Raw genomic sequence first — 23,017 nt, forward strand, 5'->3', positions numbered from 1 at the left:
GGTCGGAAACGTCAGCCTCTCTGCTCCTATGATGCTGCTTGGCCTGCTGTGTTCATCCAGCCCTGCACCTTGTTATCCCTGATTAATTTGTTTTTCCAAACAGAACACTAGAAGCGTACAGAGATCAAAAATCATCTGAGATTCAGGTTCTTTATGCAGCAAGAAAAAGCACCGAGAATGTGTTCAACATCTGCAACATTCAGTAGAGTAGCTGCCACAAACATGATCTCAGTTGCCTTAGTCAAGTGGCGTCAGTTCATTTCCTACTCCTGAAATTGGATGTGCTGCCTACAAGTTACAAGCTTACCAAGAAGCAGAGTTCACTGCCAAGTACTGCAGTAAAGTTTACTGTAACTGTGACTGCAAATGCATCCATCCATTGTGACACAATCCCTGGCAAGGGTCTCAGCCCTGCGGTTCTGAATGAAATAGCTTGTGGTTTTAATGCAGCTCCAGTCTTTCCAATTCTCCACAACAGCAATGGGACTTGTTATGAGCTGTGCTGACACCAAAGCATAGCCAGGAGCACATTAGCCTGTGTCTCATCCCCAACAAATAGGAGTGACTAATTATGCACTCCTTGCCTGCTTACTGAACAGGAAGAAATTCATTCCAGGAACATAATATTAGAATGTGACATGGGATCCAAATCATGCACATGGATGAGTGCTACAGTTAGACAGTCTAACCCAATAGAAATCTCTACGGATACAACAGAACTTATCCATAGTTGTTGGTTAGGGGCCTCTTCCCACTGCATGAATTTGCTTCTGGCTCCTTCGCTCTCTCTCTGGCAGTCATACAACTCAAATCAGTAAACACCTTAGCAATTATCTCCACTGGTGGTTTTTACTAGTCACAGCTGAAATGACATGATTTCTTGCAATTGCTCTTTTCAACACAATTCTCAAAATGGCTTCAGAAAACCAAAAATCTAAATCTATTCTCTCTGCTTTGGAACCCAAGTTGTCAAATTATACTATATACTATATACTATATACTATATAATGAACATTCATAACACTGTCCATTTCCCTTTTAAAGTTCCATTGATTCTGCTTCCATTGCTCTTCAGATTATGCATCCCAAATCAAGATAACTAATGACAAAGAAAATTATCTTAATTTTCCCATTGGATTTTAGCCAATTATGTTAAATAAGTGGCCTCTGGCACCAAGTCTCTTGTTAGCAGTTCCCTACCCACTCTATCAAATCACTAAATATGTACATAAAAGGTTGTCTAATTTTAATGAATCATATTCTTTGTTGACAACAATTAATGTGGAAAAATAATCTCAATACTGATTTGGTGGAAGATCCATCTTGTTGATCTTCCTCAACAACAACAAAAACAAAGTTCCTGAAAGGCTCAGCAGGTCTGGCAGCATCTGTGGAGGAGAAAACAGAGTTAACGTTTCAGGTCCGGTGACCCTTCCTCAGAACTTAAGTGTTTCTGCCAAGCTATTTGTGTTCATAATCTGCCTCACAAGCTATCCAAAACCACAATCATTCTCTCAGCAACATTTTCCTTACAGTCCACCTGAATCTACTTCTTCAAATTGTGTAGTGTCTCACTCTCATTTTGTTGTCTTGAGCTTTCAGGTATAGCTCTGATTGATCCTATCCACTTAGTACTGGATTCATATGAAAACCTCAACTACATTCCACTTTATTCATTTCCTGAGCAAAACCAAATCTGGAGTACATCTGGAGTACTCCACATCTGGAGTATTGTGTCCAGTTCTGGTCACCTCATTACAGAAAAGATGTGGAAGCGTTGGAAAAGGTGTGGAGGAGATTTACCAGGATGTTGCCTGGAATAGACGGAAGGTCTTATGAGGAAAGGTTGAGAGAGCTAGGGCTTTTCTCTTAAGAACGATGAAGGATGAAAGGTGACTTGATAGAGGTGTACAAAACGATCAGAGGTATAGATAGAGTGGACAGCCAGAGATTCCTTACTATGGTGGAGGTAGCTATTATGAGGGGGCATAGTTTTAAAGTGAGTGGAGGTAGATATAGGGGAGACGTCAGAGGTAGGTTCTTTACTCAGAGAGTAGTAGGGGCATGGAATGCATTGCCGGAGTGGGTACTGGAGTCGGCCTCATTAGGGTCATTTAAGCTGCTATTAGATAGGCATATGGATGATAGTATAAGGTAGGGGTGGAGGTTAGATAGACCTTAGGTTTAGGGCAAAAGTTCACACAACATCGTGGGCCGAAGGGCCTGTACTGTGCTGTACTGTTCTATGTTCTATATTCTATGTAAAGATCCCAGTTCTTTGAACCCACTCTATTATTCTTTAGCTTCTTATCATCTTAAGCACTGTTCTCCAGATCTTTTCCATCTCAGTTACCTCCCTTGTGTAGTGTCAGTTCCAGAATTGTACACAAAACAATTGGAGTTCAAACTATGCTCTATATAATGACAGAATTAATCCCTTTGATCTACACTCTAATACCATTTTTGTGCAACTAACATTCCATTAACCGTCATGTTGATAAGCCATGGCTGAGCTGGCAGGTCTACAAACTCTCTTCTCCATTTGTCTATGATTTATGTTAAGCTTCAAACCTGACAGCATTGTTGATGTAAAATTGTTGAGGGAAGGATTCAATCCCTGCATCATTCATCTTCGCCAGGAAATTTCATCACTGTGGAAGCCTGTGATCACACATAAGTGATTCAAGTTTGAATATGGATAGTTCTTTGGGAAACAGTGGTTTAACTGTGATCCTGCTTAAGGTTACAATCCTAATCAACAAAATGCTAATACTATGGAAAACTACGAGAAATGGCTTGATCCACAGCAAGGCTCTAAATAATTAACCCATCAAAACATCTTTCACCAGATTGCCATCTCTCTTATAATCACCAACAAATAGACTGCATTATTCTATAATCAAATGGAAGGCCTGTCATCAACAGAAAATACCTACTTGCATTCAGAGGAATGACATCCTGTTATGGCAACATTATATGCAAGTACCTGACAATACTTGACCAGAAGTGCACTTTGACTTGTGCTTGGTCTGTCAATGTTGAATCAGGAAGATTCAGCAAAGCACTGCCTTACCTCTGTCATTAATGACTTAAAATGGCTGCAAAGGGAACTTTCAAACCACTTTCATGACTATTTCTCAGAAAACATTTTATTTTGTTGAGACCAGAGCAAAAAGTTGAACTGAAACTATATCTATGTCCATTTAACTCTGAGAAACGTCCTCAGCTGAACATTCAATAGGATGGCAAATGTTAGGGAAAGGAAACAAGGTATTAAATTTACAAAATTTTGAAATGATTCTCTTTAGTCACAGCTGAGGTCTCAGAAGCCTGAAGAATAACCAATAACAAAATCATAAATTGCTGGAAAATCTCAGCCTGTCAGGCAACATCTGTGGAGAGAAAGCAGAGTTTATGTTTCAAGTCCAATGACCCTTCTTCAGAACTGTGAAGCCAATAGCCAATGTTGTTCCTTTGTTTAAGAAGGGTAACACGGATAATCCAGGAAATTATAGATGGTGAGCTTTGTTATGAGTGGTTGCGAAATTATTGGAGAAGATTCTTCGGGAGAGAATCTACTTGCATTTGGAAAAGAGTGCCCTTATTATTGATAGGCAGTGTGGCTTTGTGCAGGTGAGATCTTGTCTCACAAATAAGATTGAGTTTTTTGTGGAAGCGTCAAAGATGAGGGTAGGGCAGTAGATGTTGTCGATACGGACTGTACTAAAACATTTGACAACGTCCCTCATGGTAGGCTAGTCCAGAGGATTAAGTCACATGGGGTTCATGGTGAGTGATAACTTGGACACAAAGTTGGCTTGATCATAGAACCGGGGTGTTTTTCTGACTGGAAGTCTGTGACCAGTGGTGTTCCACAAGGATCCGGGCTAGAACCCCTGTTGTTTGTAATATATATATAAATTATTTGAATGAAAATATAGATGATCTAATTATTAAGTTTGCAGATGGTATGAAAATTGGTGGAGTTGTTGATAGTGAGGAAGATTGTCAAAGAATACAGCAGGATATAGATCAATTGGAAACTTGGGCAGAGAAATGTCAGATGGAGTTTAATCTGGACAAGTGTGAGGTGATGCATTTCAGGAGGTCAAATGCAAGAGGAGTACACAGTAAATGGCAGGGCCTTAGGAGCATTGATTAACAGAGGGATCTTGGGGTGCAAGTCCACAGATCCATAAAAGTTGTATGGCATATTTGCCTTCATTGGCTGGGGCATTGAGAATAAAAGTTGGCAAGTCATATAACAGCTGTATAAAACTTTAATTAGATCACATTTGGCATAATGTGTGCAGTTCTGGTTACCACACTATAAGTAAGATGTGGAGGCTTTGGAGAAGATGCAAAAGAGGTTTACCAAGATGTTTTGATGAAGAGTCACTGGACTCAAAACACTAACTTTTTTTTCTTCTCATAGATGCTGCCAGACCTGCTGAGGTCTGCCAACAATTTCTGTTTTCATTTTACCAGGATGTTGCCTGCATTGGAATGTAATAGCTATAAGGAGAGGTGTGACAAACTCAGATTGTTTTTGCCACAGTATCAGAGGCTGAGGGGCAACCTGATAGAAGTGTATAAAATTACAAGATTGGGTAGATAGTGGAGATGTCAAATTGAAGGGGATGTGGGTTTAAGGTGAGGGTAAAAGATTAAAGGAGATGTGTGAAACAAGTTTTTTCTTAACACAGTGGGTGTTAGGTGTCTAGAATGTGCTGCAAGGGAAGGTGGTTGAAGCAGATATAATAGCAATACTTAAAGGCATTTACACAGTCACATGAACAGGCAGGGAATAGAGGGATACAGACCATGTGAAGGCAGATGGGACTGGTTTAGACTGGCATCATAGTTGGCACAGATATGGTGGGGTGCATCTGTAATATAATGTTCTATGTTCTCAATGTTATGACATGATGATGGAAGGGGCTCAAAGATCAAGGGATGGTGAGGGTACTGTGGGCATGTGCAGCTTCATTATCACAGGAGTTGCAAATGGAGCTGAACACTGCGAAATCCTCAACAAGCACCCTCACTTCTAAGCTTATGATGAAAGGAAGAATGTTAAGGATCAGCTGAAGATGGTCGAGTCATAAAAAAAATGTATCATGTAGATTTGCTGGGAAAAAATATAGTTAAGAGATTTGAAAAGCAGTTCGGGGCTTGGAGTTTTACAGTCTTCTCTCTATTAAAGTGCAGGAAGTGTAAACATTGTGTGGATGGTCCCACTCCATCACCTCCCTGTTTCCACTAGTATTTTACCATTACCAGTGATGGGCAGTAAGTGGGCAGTTCACATACCTTTTGACCAATTGAGACCTGCAAGTGGTGAATTAATAACCATTTATGGGCACCTTCCAGCCACTGATGGTATTTTATCAGCAGTTTGGGGTCTAAGCAAACACACCACAAGACAAGATCACCAGACCATGTATAACCTGGCAGCTTCCCTAGGGCTTTAGGAAGGCATCCTCATGACTGAGCACCCTGTCCCAAACAGAGGGCACAACATGGCTGTTTTCTGGCTTTTCTCCCCCACTCCTCCGCCCCTCACTCACTTTCTTCAAGCCTCTATCACTGCTCGACGGTCTGCAATTGTCACAGCAATGGCAACCAACTTGGGTACCCAACCTGACTGTTGGGGCCTTACAGTGGCAGATGTCATGGCTTTAGGCAACTCATTCCTCAGCCACATAAAACAGTCATGGTTTCCACAGCCAGTTAAAATTAGCTCGCTCCAACATTTCAGCCAATGGGCAGAGTCACACCACTGTGTTATGTACCAGCTACACTATTCAGAGATATGAGAATTTCAGAGAGCAAACAGTGAAAGAATATGTTCACTGGTCTGTTAATAGGAAGCGAAGAAGAATAAACATGAGATGAATATATATTGGAATAAAGAGGAACACTAGAATTTTTTTTCCAAGCATGATGTACCATGGCCTCAGATAGCAATTGAAAATGCACCAATCACAAAATTTATGGGAATAATTTAAATATTTGTTAAAAACAAATCAAACACTACGGGCAATAAAAAAGGAAAATTAGACAACTCCAGTAGAGAAGCAGCAGTGGCACAAGCACAATTGGCCAAATCTTTTTGTCTACACGAATTTCAATTTCTCTGATTATATGATATGCAGCAGACTCCTCACTTAAAGGATACTCCTGTATTGTGTCCATCCTGTAAGTTACTAATTTCAATTCACAGTTTTACAAGTAAGACATAATGGAAACAGCTGGCAGGTTTTATACTGACAATGACCACATAAACAAATAGTGATATCAGGAAGTCTTGAAACCATAATTACTGAAACTCAGAAATATTTAACTAGGTGATAGTCGTTTAGCGGTAATGTCGCTGGACCAGACATCCAGCCTAATACAATGGGGCATTGTGTTTAAATCCCACCATGGCAACTAGTAAAATTTGGTTTATTTGAATAATATAAAATCTGGAATAGAATCCAAAAACCTATGGTTGATTCTGGCTTTCTCTCACTGGTGTCCTTTAGGGAAAGAAATCCTTTCTGAATTAAGCCTGAATTAGGCTACAGATCCACAATCAATCTTAACTAACCTTTGAAATAGTCATTCAATTGAAGGGTAATTTGAGAATAGCAACAAATGCTACATTTGCTAGTAATGCCTGGGTTGTATGAAAAAATACACAGAAATAAATCTGAGAAGTCATATATCACAGAAACCAACAAATATACAGCAGGGACAGACCTGGAGCAGTGCAGGATATGGAGAAAAGCATTTGAAATTGATGATAAAGTAGTGATTTAATTTCTATTTTAAATCCAATTTATATCTCTCAGTCCAATCTCTACCTCATTTTACCATTTATGCTCAAATAATTTTTAAGGCAGATCTGGGCTAGAATGACACGCAACATATTCAGGAATATGTCTGGCTGCAAAATACATTCCAACATACAATATATATTACATTCCTTCCACTTTATCACACTCCAACCTCTATCCCATTTGATGAGTCTGGAGTTGCACACCATATTTGGCAAGTATAAACCAATGACATTCAAAGCAGATTGACAAGGCTTCTGCTTTAGTTTTCCTGCTGTTGCTGTCTGTTGGGCTATATGTCCAGCATTTCTTGGTGAACAGAGAGTGGAAAAGATGGCCCAAGCAATGAAGACTTATACAGTGACACTGTGCATAGTTTATTTGCTCCCGCCTTATGCAATACATCTTGTACATGGTACATGCTGCTGCTATGGTACATTCGTGATGAAAGGAGAGATGCTGAAGGTAGTGGATGAGGTGCTAATCAAGTGGAACATATTCTCCTAGAGAGTGGCGAGTTTTGTTTCTCTTCATTCATGGGGGGTGAGCTTCACAAGTTGGGCCTGCATGTATTACCCATTCTAACTGACCTTGAGAAGTTGGTAGTGAGCTGGCTTCTTGAACCACTTCAATCCATTTGGTGTCGGGAGGAAGTTCTAGAATTTCAAACCAGCAACATTGAAGGAATGACAATATATTTCCAAGTCATGATTGTGAGTGGCTTGGAGGAGAACTTGCAGATGGTGGTGTTCCCATGCAATTAGTGCCCTTGTCCTTTTAGACAGTAGCGGACATATGTTTAGAAAATGTTATTTCAGGAACCCTGGTGAATTTCTGCAGTGTATCACTTGGATGGTACACACTGCTAAGCAAGAGAATAAATGTTTCTAGATGCGCTGTCAATCATGCGAGCTGCTTTGTCTTGAATGGTATCAAGTTTCTCAAGTGTCATTCAAGCTGCACTCATCCAGGCAAGTCGGGTGTATTCCATCACACTCCTAACTTGTGCCTTGTAGATTGTAGACAAATTCTGGGGAGCTACAAGATTCCCTATCTCTGACCTCCTTCAGTAGCCACTGTATTTATGTGGCTAGTCCAAATTCCTTTCTGCTGAATGGTAGCCCCCAGGATGTTGATAGTAGAGGATTCTGTGATGGTAATGCCGTTGAATGTGAAGGAGCAATGGTTAGTCCCAATGTATTGAAAAAAAGGTGTCATATTATTGTCATGCTGTTAAACAACTTTCTGAAGTGTTGGTCACTGATAAAATTACTGTCATTCCGTAAATACTATTGAATATATTTGGGGTGGCATGGGTGGCTCAGTACTGCTGCCTCACAGTGCCAGGGACCTGGGTTCGATTCCACCCTTGGGTGCCTGTCTGTGCGGAGTTTTCATAGTCTCCCTGTGTCTGCATGGTTCCTCCGGGTGCTCCAGTTTCCTCCCACAGTCCAAAGACATGCAGGTTAGGTGAATTGGCCTTGCTAAATTGCTTGTAGTGTTCAGGGATGTGTTGAGTAGGTGGATTACAGAGGGATGGGTCAGGGTGGGATCCTTTGAGGTTCGGTGTGGACTTGTTGGGCCAAAGGGCCTGTTTCCACACTGTTGGGATTCTACGAATACCATTGACAACAAAAGAATAGGTGAGCTAAGGATCAAAACATGTAATGAGGTATTTAAGGACCTTGTTCATGAGCAATAAACTCTCCCACATGAAACATTTACTGGGGAATTAATATGATTATGTGAAAGGGTGTCACAATTTATCTCAGCGTAATTATACTAAATAATACCCCATTGGAAGTGGTTAAATTTAGGACCTCAGGTCCACTGTGACAGAAAGTCAGTCTTCTGAACTCAATACAGAAATAAGGAAAGCAACTGCCACATTTTTTTAATTCATTTGTGGGCTGTGGGCCATAGGCCATGGGAATTACTGACCGGGCCAGCATTTATTGCCCGCTCCCAGTTGCCCTTGAGAAGGTGCAGTTCATATAGTGTTGGTAGATCTGCAATGCCCATCGAGAGGGAATTTCCAGGATTTTGGCCCAGTGACAATGAAGGAACAACTATATTTCCAAGTCCAGATGGCGAATGGCTTGGAGAGGAACTTGTAGGTGATGATGTGCCCATGTATCTGCTGCCCTTGTCCTTCTCGTTGGAATTGGTTGTGGGTTTGGGAAGTGCTGTCTAAAGATCTTTGGTGAATTTCTGCAGTTCAGCTCATAGATAGTACACACTGCTGCTAATGAGTCACCAGGAGTAGATGTTTATGGATGTGGTGCCAATTAAATGGGCTGCTTTGTCCTGGAAAGAGTCAAACTTCTTGTGTTGTTGTTGTTAGGGCTGCACTCATCCAGACAGGTCAGGTGTATCCAATCACACGCCTAACTTGTGCCTTATGGATTGTGGAGAGGCTTTGAGGAGTCAGGAGGTGAATTACACGCTGTAGTAATGCTAACTTCTGACCTGCTTTTGCAGCCATTATATTTATATGGAGAGTTCAACTGAGCTTCTGGTCAATGGTAGCCCACAGGATGTTGATAGTGGGGAATTCAGTTGCAATAGCACCATTGAATATCAGGGATGATGGTTAGATTGTCTTTTATTGAAGATGGTCATTGCCTGGCATTTGTGTGGCATGAACGTTACTTGCCATTTGTCAGCTCAAGGCTGGATATTGTCCAGATATTGTTGCATTCGAACATGGATTTCTTCAGTAACTGGAGAGTCGTGAATGGTGTTGACTATTATGCTAGCATCAGTGAACATCTCCACTTCTGACCTTAAAATGGACGGTAGATCACTGATGAAGCAGCTGAAGATAGTTGGGTCTTGCTGAACTTGAAGGGCATTCATTGAATCGCATCAAGCTGAACCTTACAAGGTCTGTATCCTCAGCACATTTTTGTACAGTTTTGAAACATGGAGATCTTAAAGCTACTGAGAGAGGAAGCTAAACATCTCTTTGTCCTTGCTGCTTGTGATGTATTTCAGGCATCACATGAAAGGGAAAAAAAATCAAGTGCCCACAGTCCTCCAAAGGATAAATCTTGCCAGTATGTCGCACTCATCAAACAGGCAATTTCTTGAGCATAGGAATGTTCACAGAATAGAAGCTGGGCTCATACCCAAGGATTTTCTGACCAGTGAAGTAGTTGGAGCCAGATGACCAGTATTATGCCCTATTTCAAGGATGCTTAAACATGTGCTGTCAATTTTTACACTTTGTGAGCCACTAGTTGACAACAGGCGAATTGGCAACATACTGGTGTGTGTCACCACGACAATCACTGCTTCCAGCAGGTTGGCACCAGAACCAACATAGAAAATAACAAACCAAATGACACCAGATAACTATTCCACATGTGTCACTGTGGGAGAAGCAGCCCCTCACAGCTTGGTTTCTGCAGCAATCAGCAAATGTGCTCCACATGAAACTTCGTTATCACCAATAGATTTGCAGCATGAGCATCATCTTATGCCAATAATGTTAATGTGGAAAAGCTAGTGCACTCAGCAGTAATTTCTATCACATTTCAAGTAACTCTGAAGAGAGCTGCTGTTGAACAAATAACAGCAGATGTGCTCACTCCTGAGAATAAATCCACCAAGTTGTGATCAGTTTTGATGATGAATGTAAAACCAAATAAGTTGAGACGTTGCACAGATTCTAAGGTTCTAAATAAACATTTAGGAAATCCCACTATTTTACAAGCCACTGTGCTGCTTGTATAGGTTTGTGAGAAACAGCCATGAGGAAATGTAAAGATCTGGAGCAACAAAGGAATGAGCAATAAAATCAAAGGAAATAACCAATAAAATGAAAGCTTGCATTAAAGGAGTTTATGATTGTGGTGTACATTAAAAAAAGAGAGAAAATCTCTCCCGTGTGTCACACTCAGCAGAATTTGGAATTATGCAGGGGGTAGTTAAAGATTGATTACTTTCCTGTGTTTTGGCAGGACCCTTCAGACTGGAATTGAAGCAACCAAACTGGCTCATCATTCCTTCTGGATTTAGAGTTGTCATTTCAAGCACTAAGCTTCTGTTATGTTAATTCTATGAGCTCACATTTTGTTCTTTATTTCTCCCTCTCTGTGGGATCAGGGTCAAGTTCTTTATTTATTATCTTTTTAAAAATCGTTAAACTGTTGCGGTCTACAAGTATTCCACTTACATTGCCAAAATTCCCAGAAATCCCTCAGCATCTCTGAAGCGGAGCTGCAGGTCAGTCTCAGTGGGAACAGTGAGTTCTTCTAATTGGAAAACCTGTATTGACAGCAGTTGTCACTGGTCTGTGGCACTCATTAGTTCAGCAATGTCTTCTGCAAATGCTCACCCAGGAGAACAGGCTAGTACATAATTTATGATGTGGCCCATCACAAGCAGGAGGCAAACAGATACACAATTTTGGTAATACGATCTTCAAGACATCCTTATTGTGACATAGACTGTTGCTTTGGCTGTCATAGATTGCAAAAGGCAGAATGCTTTACAAACAAAAGCAACTTGTCGCACTTTTTTTTATCAATGATCCGCCACTGTGAAAGAACGATTTCAAGGCAGAATGGTGTAATAATCTTGTATCCACCCCATTGTCTAGGCTCCAATCCAGAGATCCACTGGGAATTCATTGTGGCGTTGGTCAGAACTTGAGCCTTACAGATGTGCAAATCCAACCAGCTATAGCAAGAAACTCACCTCTAGATAATGTCAATATCAATATTGGAAGTTTTGTTGATGATCTAAAAAGCTTAAATAATTCAGTTGTCTCCAAACCATTCTTCTATTAACAGCTGGGTTTAAAGTCAGTGAGCATAAATTTAAAGTAACTACCTAAAGGATTTGAGGGAAGCAGAGGAAGGAATTGTCATCCAGAGGTTGGAATTCAGTGTCTGAGTGGGAGAAAGTCTCAATGCATTTTAAAAAAAAATCACACTTGGATATGCACAATAATCTGTGGAGCCTATGACCCAAGAACTGGAAAATGGGATTAGGCTGGCTGGACCTTATTCATGGGGGTGTACATCTTCCTCTGTGCCATAAATTTCTAGGATTCTACTTTGAGCCGAGGTACCTTTGAAGTGTCTGTTTTGTTTGCACGTATGTATTACAGCCAACGTTTTTCAACTGTAAGACTGTATATCCCTCAGGACTGGAGGGTAGTTGATTTATCTCCACTGTTTACAAAAGGAGGTAGAGAGAAAACAGGGACTTATAGTTTGGTCCACCTGCCTTCAGTAGTGGGGAAAATGGTAGAGACCTTTATAAAAGATTTAAAAGCAGAGTACTTGGAAAACAGTAATAGGATCAGACAGAGTTAGCAAGGATTTCCGAAAGGGAAGTCATGCTTAACAAATCTACTGGAAATTTTCAAGGATGTAACTATTAGAGTTGATAAGGGGAGCCAGTGGATGTGGTTTACTTGAACGTTCGGAAAGGTTTTGATAAGCTCCCAGATAAGAGTCCAGCATTGAAAACTAAAGCACAGGGATTGTGGTTATGTACTAACATAGAAAAATGCTGGTTGGCATACAGGAAATAAAGTTTAGGAATAAATGGGTCTTTTTCCAAGTGGCAAGCAGCAACTAATAGGATACTATAGAAATCAGTGATAAGGCCCCAGCCATTCACAATATATATTAAAGATTTAGATGAGGGAACTAAATGTAATAACTCCAAATTTGCAGATGGCACAAAGTTGGCTGGGAGGGTGAGCTGTAAGGAGGATGCAGAGATGCTTCTGTGTGATTTGGACAAGCTGAGTAAATGGGCAAATGTGTAATGTGGATAAATATGAGGTTATCCACTTTGGTAGAAAAAAAGGGAAGGCAGACTATTATCTTCATGGTGATAGATTGGGAAAGGGGTATGTATTACAAGACCTGGGTTTTCGTGTACGTCAGTTGCTGAAAGTAAGCATGCAGATGAAGAAGGCAAATGATATCTTTGCCTTCATAGCAAGAAGATTTGAGTACAGGAGTAGGGATGTCTTGCTGCAATTGTCCAGAGTATTTGTGAGACCACACCTGAAGTATTGTGTGCAGTAAAACGTTTTTTCAGTTTGGACTATATTCACTGCAGTTTAGAAGAAATGGTGTTGGGGGAGGGATAGAACATAGAACATAGAATATAGAACAGTACAGGCCCTTCGGCCCACGATGTTGTGCCGAACTTTTACCCGAAACCTAAGGTCTATCTAACCTCACCGCTAACTTATACTATCATCCATATGCCTATTTAATAGCCGCTTAAATGCCCCTAATGAGGCCGACTCCACTACCCTCTCCGGCAATGCATTCCATGCCCCTACCACTCTCTGAGTAAAGAACCTACCTCTGACGTCTCCCCGATATCTACCTCCTTTCACTTTAAAACTATGTCCCCTCGTAAAAGCTACCTCCACCCGAGGAAAATGTCTCTGGCTGTCTACTCTATCTATACCTCTGATCACTTTGTATACCTCTATCAAGTCACCTCTCATCCTTCGTCGTTCTAAAGAGAAAAGCCCTAGCTCTCTCAACCTTTCCTCGTAAGACTTCCCCTCCATTCCAGGCAACATCCTGGTAAATCTCTTCTGCACCTTTTCCAATGCTTCCACATCTTTCCTGTAATGAGGTGACCAGAACTGGACACAATACTCCAGATGTGGCCGAACCAGGCTTTTGTATAGCTGGAGCATAACTTCACGGCACTTGAACTCAATACCTCTATTAATGAAAGCTAACACATCATACGCCTTCTTAACAACTCTATCCACCTGGGTGGCAGCTTTCAGGGAACTGTGAACATGAACCCCAAGATATCCTCTGCTCCTCCACACTGCCAAGAATCTTTCCGTTAACCTATCTCATAGTAACCTATAAAATTTTAACAGGATTAGTTTGGGCTAAATGCAGGAAGAAACAAAAACAAAAATTGCTGGAAAAGCTCAGCAAGTCTGGCAGCATCAGTGAAGAGAAATCAGAGTTAACGTTTTGGGTCCAGTGACCCTTCTTCAGTACTAAATGCAGAAATGATGGTCCCGATGAGCGGAGTCCAGGACCAGGGATCACAATTTAAAGGATATGGGATAAGCTGTTTAGGACTGAGATGAACAGCAATTTCTTAATCCAGAGAGTGGACAGCCCTGTGGAATTAAGGCTTGGAAAAGAAAAAAAGAAAATTGGGCTGAACGGGTCAAAGAGTATATGGAAAAAGTGGGAACAGTGTACTGAGTAGGATGATCAGTTTTGATCATATGGATGATGGAGCAGGCTCAAAGGGTAGAATGGTCTACTCCTGCTCCTATTTTCTGTGTTGTTATGTTTGTATAAGGCATATGAGCAGAAGTAGGCCATTAGATCATTGATTCCACTCCGCTATTCAATGAGAACATGGCTGATCTGATAATCCTCAACTTCACCTTCCTACCTTTTCCCTATAACCCCCAATTCCCTTACTCATTAAATTTCCATCTGTCCACCTCAGCCTTGAATAAACTTATCAGTATAGCCTCGATAGCCCTCAGTGGTAAATAATTCTCTTCACTCAGAGGAAATAGCTTCTTATCTCTGTCTTAAATGGGCAACTCTTACTCCGAGATGATGTCCTGTGGTCCTAGAATGTCCCATAAGGGGAAACAACCTCTCAGCATATATGTTTCAGTTATTTTCCTAAACTTCACAGAGTACATTGTAACAATCTTATTGATAATTATTCAAATCCAAGAAGTTTCTGTAACTGTTTACCGCCTACCAAATGGGAAGGGATAGAGAGAAAATAAGGACTCAAAATAAATGAATTAACAGGAGAGATCAACTGTTGTTTGATTTGTTTATAAAGTATGCAGAATTAATTTTTCCATTTGAAATAGGTACAAAGTAAATAAAAGAACAGGCCATTAAGTCTTTTCTATTCCTTTACATGGGTTGCAGTCAACTATTTAATAAGAAAACCAGGATACAATAGTTCTTTGCCAACCTACGTGTTTTATTGGCATGAGTTCAAATATGTCGTCCTCAAGTCCATTGGAGGTTAGGATAAAAGCAAATGAGGCCTACAGGACATTAGCCAGAGCTTCTTGTCAGTGATTTACCCAGAACCATATTTCTTGAGGTCAAATTGACTTGCTGATGAACAGAAATTTTAATCTTGCAGGAGCAATTATAGTAAATAGGGAATCTGAATAAAATCTCCAAGGCAGGATTAACCTGATGGTGTTGAAAATCAACAGCAGAAATTGTACAATGCTGGTTTGCTTCCTGAAATTCCGTCAGTAATGAGAAAGAGAGCGCTACACACTCCAAATACGGAACAAAAGGCTCCTCCCGGAGCACCTTTGCAGTGCACTTTTGTGGTTTTGAGTAGTTGCCTTTGGGGTGGCATTAGAAGACATTGGGAGTGAGTTACCTTTCATTCTGTGATGAAAGACACACAAGGGAGTGAAAGGGTGGGAACTGATGTGGAAATTGTGAATTTTGACACCGATGTCCTCTTATTCTTCAGAAATTTGCTTTTTCCACAGGAATGTCGGAAACATGACTGCACTGGATCACCTAGAATCATAGAATCCCTAGTGTGAAAGCAGGCCATTTGGCCCATCGAGTCTACACTGACCCTCTGAACAGCATCCCACCCAGACACACCCCCCCTTACCTATCCCTGCATTTCACATTGTCAATCCACCTAACCTGCATGTCTTTGGACTGTGGGAGGAAACTGGAGCACGCGGAGAAAACCCACGCAGACACGGGGAGAATGTACAAATTCCACACAGACAATCAACCAAGGGTGGAATTAAACCCAGGTTTCTGGTGCTGTGAGGCAGCAGTGCCACCCAAGGCTAAACCTGCCCTTTCCCATTTTGGTCTCAATTTTTGTGGAAACCAAGAGGCTCTGCATCTTCACAAAAATGGGACAAAGAGGCCAAAAGTTGTGTAACCAAACCTAGCCCCTACAATTTCTGCTGGGGGAAAGGGATGAGGGTGGGTTATAATTTGCAGTTTCAAAGTTCATGAGGCAATTGCAGATGATAAAGTGTTGCTACTTTCAGTCAGATCCAACATTAATTAGTCGAATGTCCAAAACAAGACTTTTACACTTTATTAGAAGAAAATTAAAGAAAAAGAACTACGGATGATGGAAATCAGAAACAAAAACAGAAATTGCTGGGAAAACTCAGCAAGTCTGACAGCATCTACGGAGAGAAAGTAGAGTTACCATTTCTTTATAACTGAAGAAGGGTCATTGGACCTGAAATGTTAACTCTGCTTCTTCTCCACAGTTGTTGCCAGAAGAAAATTTAATATTGCCAAATCTCTTTCTAGAGAGGGAAGGTGCTCATTTGGATATAGTCCCATAACATCTTTGAGCAAGATCACATAATAATCGGAAGAGGTAAGATACTCTTTGGAAATGGTCAACTGCCCTTTGGGTTTATTAAAAGTAGACATTAATGTGGGTAAAGATGCAGAAACTCATTGGAATTGTTAAACTCATTTAAACTGTCAAAGGTGGCTGTAAATTGGAGCTATCAAAAGCAGCAGTCAAGAAATCAAGTTATTTCAATATCCTGCCCTTTAAATATTTGAAACATCTGCAGTACTAAGATGAAAATCAGTGCTTGGATTGTATTGTAACCCATTGAGGTAGTGTGCTGGAAATCAAGTTCCACTATTCCTGAGGTCATCATATATGAGAAAAGATTTAATTATCGTGTCTAATTTGGAATTGTCAATCAAACTGTAAACTGACAGGAACTACACTGTGTGATTGTGAAAACAGTCCAAACATACTAATCCTGTATTGATAACTATGAAGACCACAATTTCTTTATTCTTTATTTTTGACTGAGGACAAGAACTCAAAAAATATGCTTTGGCATGGTGGGATTAAGGGCAAATGTTGGTAAACAGAGATGTACAGCATGGAAACAGGCCATTCAGTCCAACTCATCCATGCTGACCAGGCATCCTGAACTGAACTGTCCCATTTGCCTGCGTTTGGCCCATATTCCCCCTAACCCTTTCCATATGCCTGCCTTTGGCCCATATCCCACAATACAGTTTCTTCACAAAAAATTATCTCAGATTTAAAATCAACAATTGACCCTGGATTCACTGTCATTTATGGAAGACAGTTCCAAACATCTGCCACCCTTTGTATGTAGAAGTGCTTCCCACGTCTCTCTTTAACAGTCTGGCCCTAATTCTAAGACTATTCCCCCTAATTCCAGAAACCCCAATTCAGTGGAAATAGTTTATCTTTATTTACCTTGCCTTTTCTTGTTAATATCTTAAAGACCTCAATCAGGTCACCGTTTAAGGATCTAAATTTTATAAAAACAGGATTACTTTATATAATCTGTCCTCATAACCTCTGAAGTCCATGTATCATTCTTGTAAACCTACATTGTACTCCCTCCAACCCCGATATATCCTTCTTAAGATGTGGTACCCAGATCTGCTGTCAGTACTCCAAGTGGGGTGTGACTAGGGTTTTCTATAACAGTAGCATAACTCCTGCATCCTTCCACTCCAGTCCTCTAGATATAAAGACAAGTAATCCACCAGCCTTCTTGCTTATTTTCTGCACCGGTTCATGACATTTTAAAGATCGATGTACTTGAATCCCCAAGTCTCTGCAGACATCCTGGCATAATGAAGTAAAATTTGTCAGAGTATATGAGGAGGATGTTTTGACATTTGCTGGCTTAGAGGATATAACAGGCCATGGGTGATGGGTAGAGACACACAGGTTGGTTTCAGGGTTATAAGGGATGTAGGAATGGGTAGCAGGCATAGGTTGGCATCAAGGTTCAAAAGATTTCTTTTTGAAGGCTCTTGAAATTGTCTTGATGGATATTCTTCGATTTTTGATGGCTCTATTTCATTCTCATAACTTATTTACTAGTTGTAACATTATCTTCTGTATTTGTGTTGATACGTCATGTATTAGAGCTCACACAGAAACCAATTTACAGGAATTCAGTAATATCCTCAATTACCCCTCCTTTAAACCTAATGCCACAACACAGTAAAATATTAATTTCCTAGACAACACAGTTTTTGAATTTGTACAAGAGAACACAAATAAGTTAGCAAAAATGTTTTTTTCAAAATAACTGACATAAACATACACACAAAATGCCACCATCACAAAACATTCCATCTAAATATTGGTAAGAATGCAGTTAATACGCTCCATCGCCTATGTATGAAGCTAGAACATTTTAACTAAGCAGTCATAACCGTTCTTACTGCACATGAGATTTGAATCTCAGAGTTAAATTTAGCAAATGACGCACTGTTCCTGACATTAACAACTACCATATCTTTCCCCATGTAGTAGCTTCGGCCATTGTGAAAATTTAGGCCTTTCTTTATGTTTCAGGCTTCAAGCATTTGAAGTTTTGTTGCTTTGACTTAATGCGTAAACTGATCCTCCCATATAAAATCAATGTTAAATTCTCCCTGAGAAGAAGACGACAAGTCTGAATACTAATTGCTTTATGTGCCAGTGATCAAGTAGATAACAATTATAGCTTCTTGTAAATTTATGGCTCTGGGTCAGGAAAATTGAGAAGTCTTTCTTAGTAACATTGTTTTAAATATGTAACAAATGCAACATCTAGAGTGATGGGTATGTATTATATACAGAGCACCCTGACAGATATTGCGGCTTAATATTCATTTTAATTACGTTTGAAAACCAGCTTTGGTGCATGAGAGATCAAGAACTGCTTTTGCTAAAATGCCACAAAAGCCATACTGTTCAACAAGTTAATCCTTCAATTGTTAAAGAAGGATAGAAAGACAAAAATAACATTTTCAGATTCCGAAAATACATGAGCAAAGGAACAGTGAACATTCAAGTAGCTGTTTCCCAATGCAAGGATATTCCAGCATTAGCTCAACATCCCACAAGTTTCTGCCTGTAAATCCTGATTAGAAAAATGATCAGGTCTTTTTATTACTGTAACTTACATTTTGCCTGGCTAAAAGTAATTTACATGAGAATGTTCTGGGAATTTCTTCATTCTCAATTCCTTTATTCAATCACGGGATAAGAGCATCGCTGGTGAGGCTGCATTTATTGCCCATCCCTAATTGCCTAGAGGGCAGTTAAGAGTCAACCACATTGCTGTGGGTCTGGTGTCACATGTAGGCCAGACCAGGTAAGGATGACAGTTTCCTTCCCCTAAGGGACATTGGTGAATCAGAGGGGTTTTTCCTGGCAAATCAACTCACGGTCATCATTAGATTCTTAATTCAAAGATTTATTGAACTCAAATTCCACCATCTGCTGTGGTGGGATTTGAACCCAGGTCCCCAGAACATTATCTGGGCCTCTGAAATAACAGTCCAGCAATAATACCACTAGGCCATCACCTCCCACTTATACTCCCACTCACCTGCAATCTATACAAATTGCTTTCTAAGGTCCATCACCCAAAGCCTAGGAAACCAAGTATGGGTCGCCTGTTCTGCACATCATAGGCCTCACCCAAACTTGATTTCTGAGGCCTGAAGGGTTATTCTGTCGCTGATGTTCATAGGAGGCAAATCCTTGAAAGTCACTTGGCTTTATTTCTTTGTTGTGTTAGAAGAGGATGTCAAGGCCAATTGGCACTGTGTAGAAACCTGGCTGCCAAACTCAGTGATTTAAGACAGTAGGATTGAAAATCTAAAAGGAAGACAATTGCGAAGTCAGGAAATTATGTGGGATTATGATCTGGCTTTGCTGAATGGATCATGCAAGAACAGGCTCCTCATTCATGATGTGGGATTGTAACTCAGAATCAGACCAGATATACACACATTAAACATCCAAGCAGAGTGAGTGTCTCATCAGTCATTGGGGCCTATTATTAAAATCAAGGAAGTCTCCTGGCACAGACAGAAGTATCCCTACCGCTGAGACAGATACTCATGTCTCACTTCAGGACTTGGCAGCCTCAGAACAAGTTGGTTATTGACCTGCAAGTCCTTCAAATACAACAGTGGAGGGTGGTGAGAGTGGTAGAGTCTTCTGATCAGTCATGCTTGACATGGAGTGATGGCCCTCAAGCTTCAGCCTCTGCTGACAGACCTGCAACCTGTTCCAGGAAGATCTAGCTCTGGAAACAGATTTACTAATGAGGGGGCAACTCAAAACTTGGAGTGTCAAAAGTAAGCTTTTCAGAAAGATGCATCACTATTCATCCGAATTAGATTGAGAACTGTCCAGGCCAATTACTATTTCCAAGAGTTCCTAAAGGATGATGCATACCAAGAAATTAATAAATTAAGCATGATTACTTCTTCATGTTCGTGGGATATAAAGCTGGAATGTGTGAAAATTATAAAGAACGAGAACAATATGGCATTGGAAGCAATACGTGAAGGTTCACCAGGTTGTTTGCCAGGATCAGAGAGTGTTTCTATAATGAAAGGTTCAGTAAATTTGGCCCTTTCTCTGAAGGTTATAAGATTGAGGAGGGGCTTGACACAGTTAACACTGTGAGGTTGTTACCTCTGGCTGGAATTGGGGCTAAGGGTCAGTCTCAAGGTAATTATTTAGGACTCCAATGAAGATAAAGCTCTTCACTCAGACGGTTATGATTCACTGGGATTGTCTATGCAGAGGGTGTGTGTGATCATGTGCTGATCATATTTAAGATCAAGATAAATTGATATTTGATCTCTAAGTAAGTTGAGGTATGTGGCCAGTTGGCAGAAAAGTGGAGGTGAAGCAGAAGTTCAGCCATGAGTATGTTGAATGGTGGAGAGGCTCAAAGGACTTAATACTGGTCCAGGGTCAAAGGGATAAATGGTCTACACCAGCTCCAATTCCTTATAATCTTAAGGCAGTATTTGAATCAGAAGCAGATCCATGGATTCAGGAACAATAATGCATCTTTTGAATGACTCAACTTTGCTCACTTAAACACCTTTGTGCGTATCTGCTCTTTGGTAAATTGTACAGCTATTCATTGTGACTTAATTGTGTATCACATGATTTTTTGTACTTTGCAAAGTAGCCATGATTAATGTGCCAAGATCAAACAATAAGTGGTTAATTTTAACCCACTGCTGTCTTATTGGTTTTGAGGAGGGGGGATGCAATGGAATTGTAAAACATACTCACTGGCCTAAACTTCAGAACCAGAACTTTTTGAGTCCTAAGTCTCTTGTTCTTTTTTTAGAAATGCCATCAGCCAACTGCCACTGCAGGGAATTCTAGGTGACCATAAGACATAGGAACAAAATTAGGCCATTTGGCACATTGAGTTTGCTCTACCATTCATTGAGATCTTGCCTGATCTGATAATCTTCAACTCCAGTTTCCTGTCTTATCCCCATAAACCTTGATTATGTAACTGGTAGGAAAATCTGTCTATCTAAGCCTTGGTAAGTAATCTTGGTCAGTGCTCCTGGTTAGTGTCAGGGATGAGATTTGTACAGTGTCTCACATGAGCAATGAAGGAAGAGAGTATCAGGAAAAGTCACAACAATCCTGTGACATCCTGAGGACACTTCTGACCTATTCTAATGCTACCACTTAGATTGAAGGGTGCACCATTTCATTTTCAAATCCACTTGTTCCTCTGGTCACAAAAATATTTGAAACATGACCATCTGGGTGATATGGCCAATTGTCATTTTGTGGCTGCCGCAGTCTCGTACTATTTCAGGCTCAGTATTCAGAACAAGTCAGCCAGTTTTCTTATGTTACCAATAAGTATTTGGTTTATTACAAAAACAAACTTACTGAAGCAAAGACAGAAAGATTATCGACAGTTATAGACACACACATCGACCCTCTTAAAACAAGCTCACACACACACAAACATTTCAGGAGAACTGTGAAAACTGTGAAAACTCTGCAGTGTTAACATTAAATTATTTTGGTTAAGTAACAATTAAACTTGTGAAAAAAAGAATAAGTCATGGATTGTCCCAAATGGTGTTTCAATTCTAAGGTTGCTCTGCACACAGCTACACAAACATATGACACTAGAGTGTCTTCATAGAATAGATGGAGTTGGCTGAATTATCTTTGCTTCAGATAGTGGGGTATATTCCAATAAAATCCTCATCAGGAACTCTCCCTGAGTGGCAAAGAGGTTTTTCAGCTCATACATTGTATTGAGAGGTGATGCGAAAAGAGAGAGCGAGTGGGCAATAGGCTAGTGCTTCTCAGGCAGGTCTCAAATTCTCTCCCACTGAATACAAACTCTTATCGCATTCACAAAGTTAGCCATGTGACCTCTGTCTGAAAGTTCTCCAGACTCCCCTGTACTTACAAATGTTCCTTTAATTGTACCCAGTGCTCTTTCTTTTGCAAAGTGTCTTTTGTTTACAAGTTCAAGATATATTTATGTGGATCTACATTATCTTTTAAAAATAATACATGGATCACATCTCTTAAAAATAGCAAAAGCAGAGACTTAACCTGCAAAGGTTCTTCATTTTCCCGACCATCTGTTGAGTGTTTCAGCCATTGCAATATCCCTATTCAAGCTCAGGGTAAAGTACCATTGAGCTCCTACTTATATAATGGTACTTCAGTTGACGTGAGGATCAGCTTGCAATGGGCAGGTGGCTTCCACTTGCAGAATATTGTAGGGTAAGGATGGAGCAAGCAAGAAAGAAGTGTGTCTGTCTATTTGGAAATTATATATATTTGACCGAGACAACGAGGTGCAGGGCTGGATGAACACAGCAGGCCAAGCAGCATCATAGGAGCAGAGAGGCTGACGTTTCGGGCCTAGACCCTTCATCAGAAAAGGGGGAGGGGAAGGGGGTTTTGAAATAAATAGGGAGAGAGTGGGAGCCGGATAGAAGAGGGATAGAGGAGAGGATAGGTGGAGAGGAAACAAACAGGTCGAAGAGGCGGGGATGGAGCCAGTAAAGGTGAGTGTAGGTAGGGAGTTAGGAAGGGGATAGGTCAGTCCAGGGAGGACAGACAGGTCAAGGGGGCGGGATGAGGTTGGTCGGTAGGAGATGGAGGTGCGGCTTGAGGTGGGAGGAGGGGATAGGTGGGAGGAAGAACAGGTTAGGGAGGCAGGGACGAGCTGGACTGGTTTTGGGATGCGGTAGGGGGAGGGGAGATTTTGAAACTTGTGAAATCCACATTGATACCATTGGGCTGCAGGGTTCCCAAGCAGAATATGAGTTGCTGTTCCTGCAACCTTCGGGTGGCATCGTTGTGGCACTGCAGGAGGC

At 40.7% G+C, this 23,017-nt stretch overlaps 1 protein-coding gene across 1 annotated transcript in view; it reads right to left on the bottom strand.

Annotated features, from left to right (window-relative positions):
- The window catches only part of LOC109933236 (multiple epidermal growth factor-like domains protein 6), a 271,265-nt gene that overhangs the window by 120,240 nt on the left and 128,008 nt on the right, over window positions 1-23,017 (bottom strand). The gene's annotated exons all lie outside the window — the stretch shown is intronic.

The sequence above is a fragment of the Rhincodon typus genome, chromosome 13, assembly GCF_021869965.1.
Source record: "Rhincodon typus isolate 14 chromosome 13, sRhiTyp1.1, whole genome shotgun sequence".
Taxonomy (NCBI): domain Eukaryota; kingdom Metazoa; phylum Chordata; class Chondrichthyes; order Orectolobiformes; family Rhincodontidae; genus Rhincodon; species Rhincodon typus.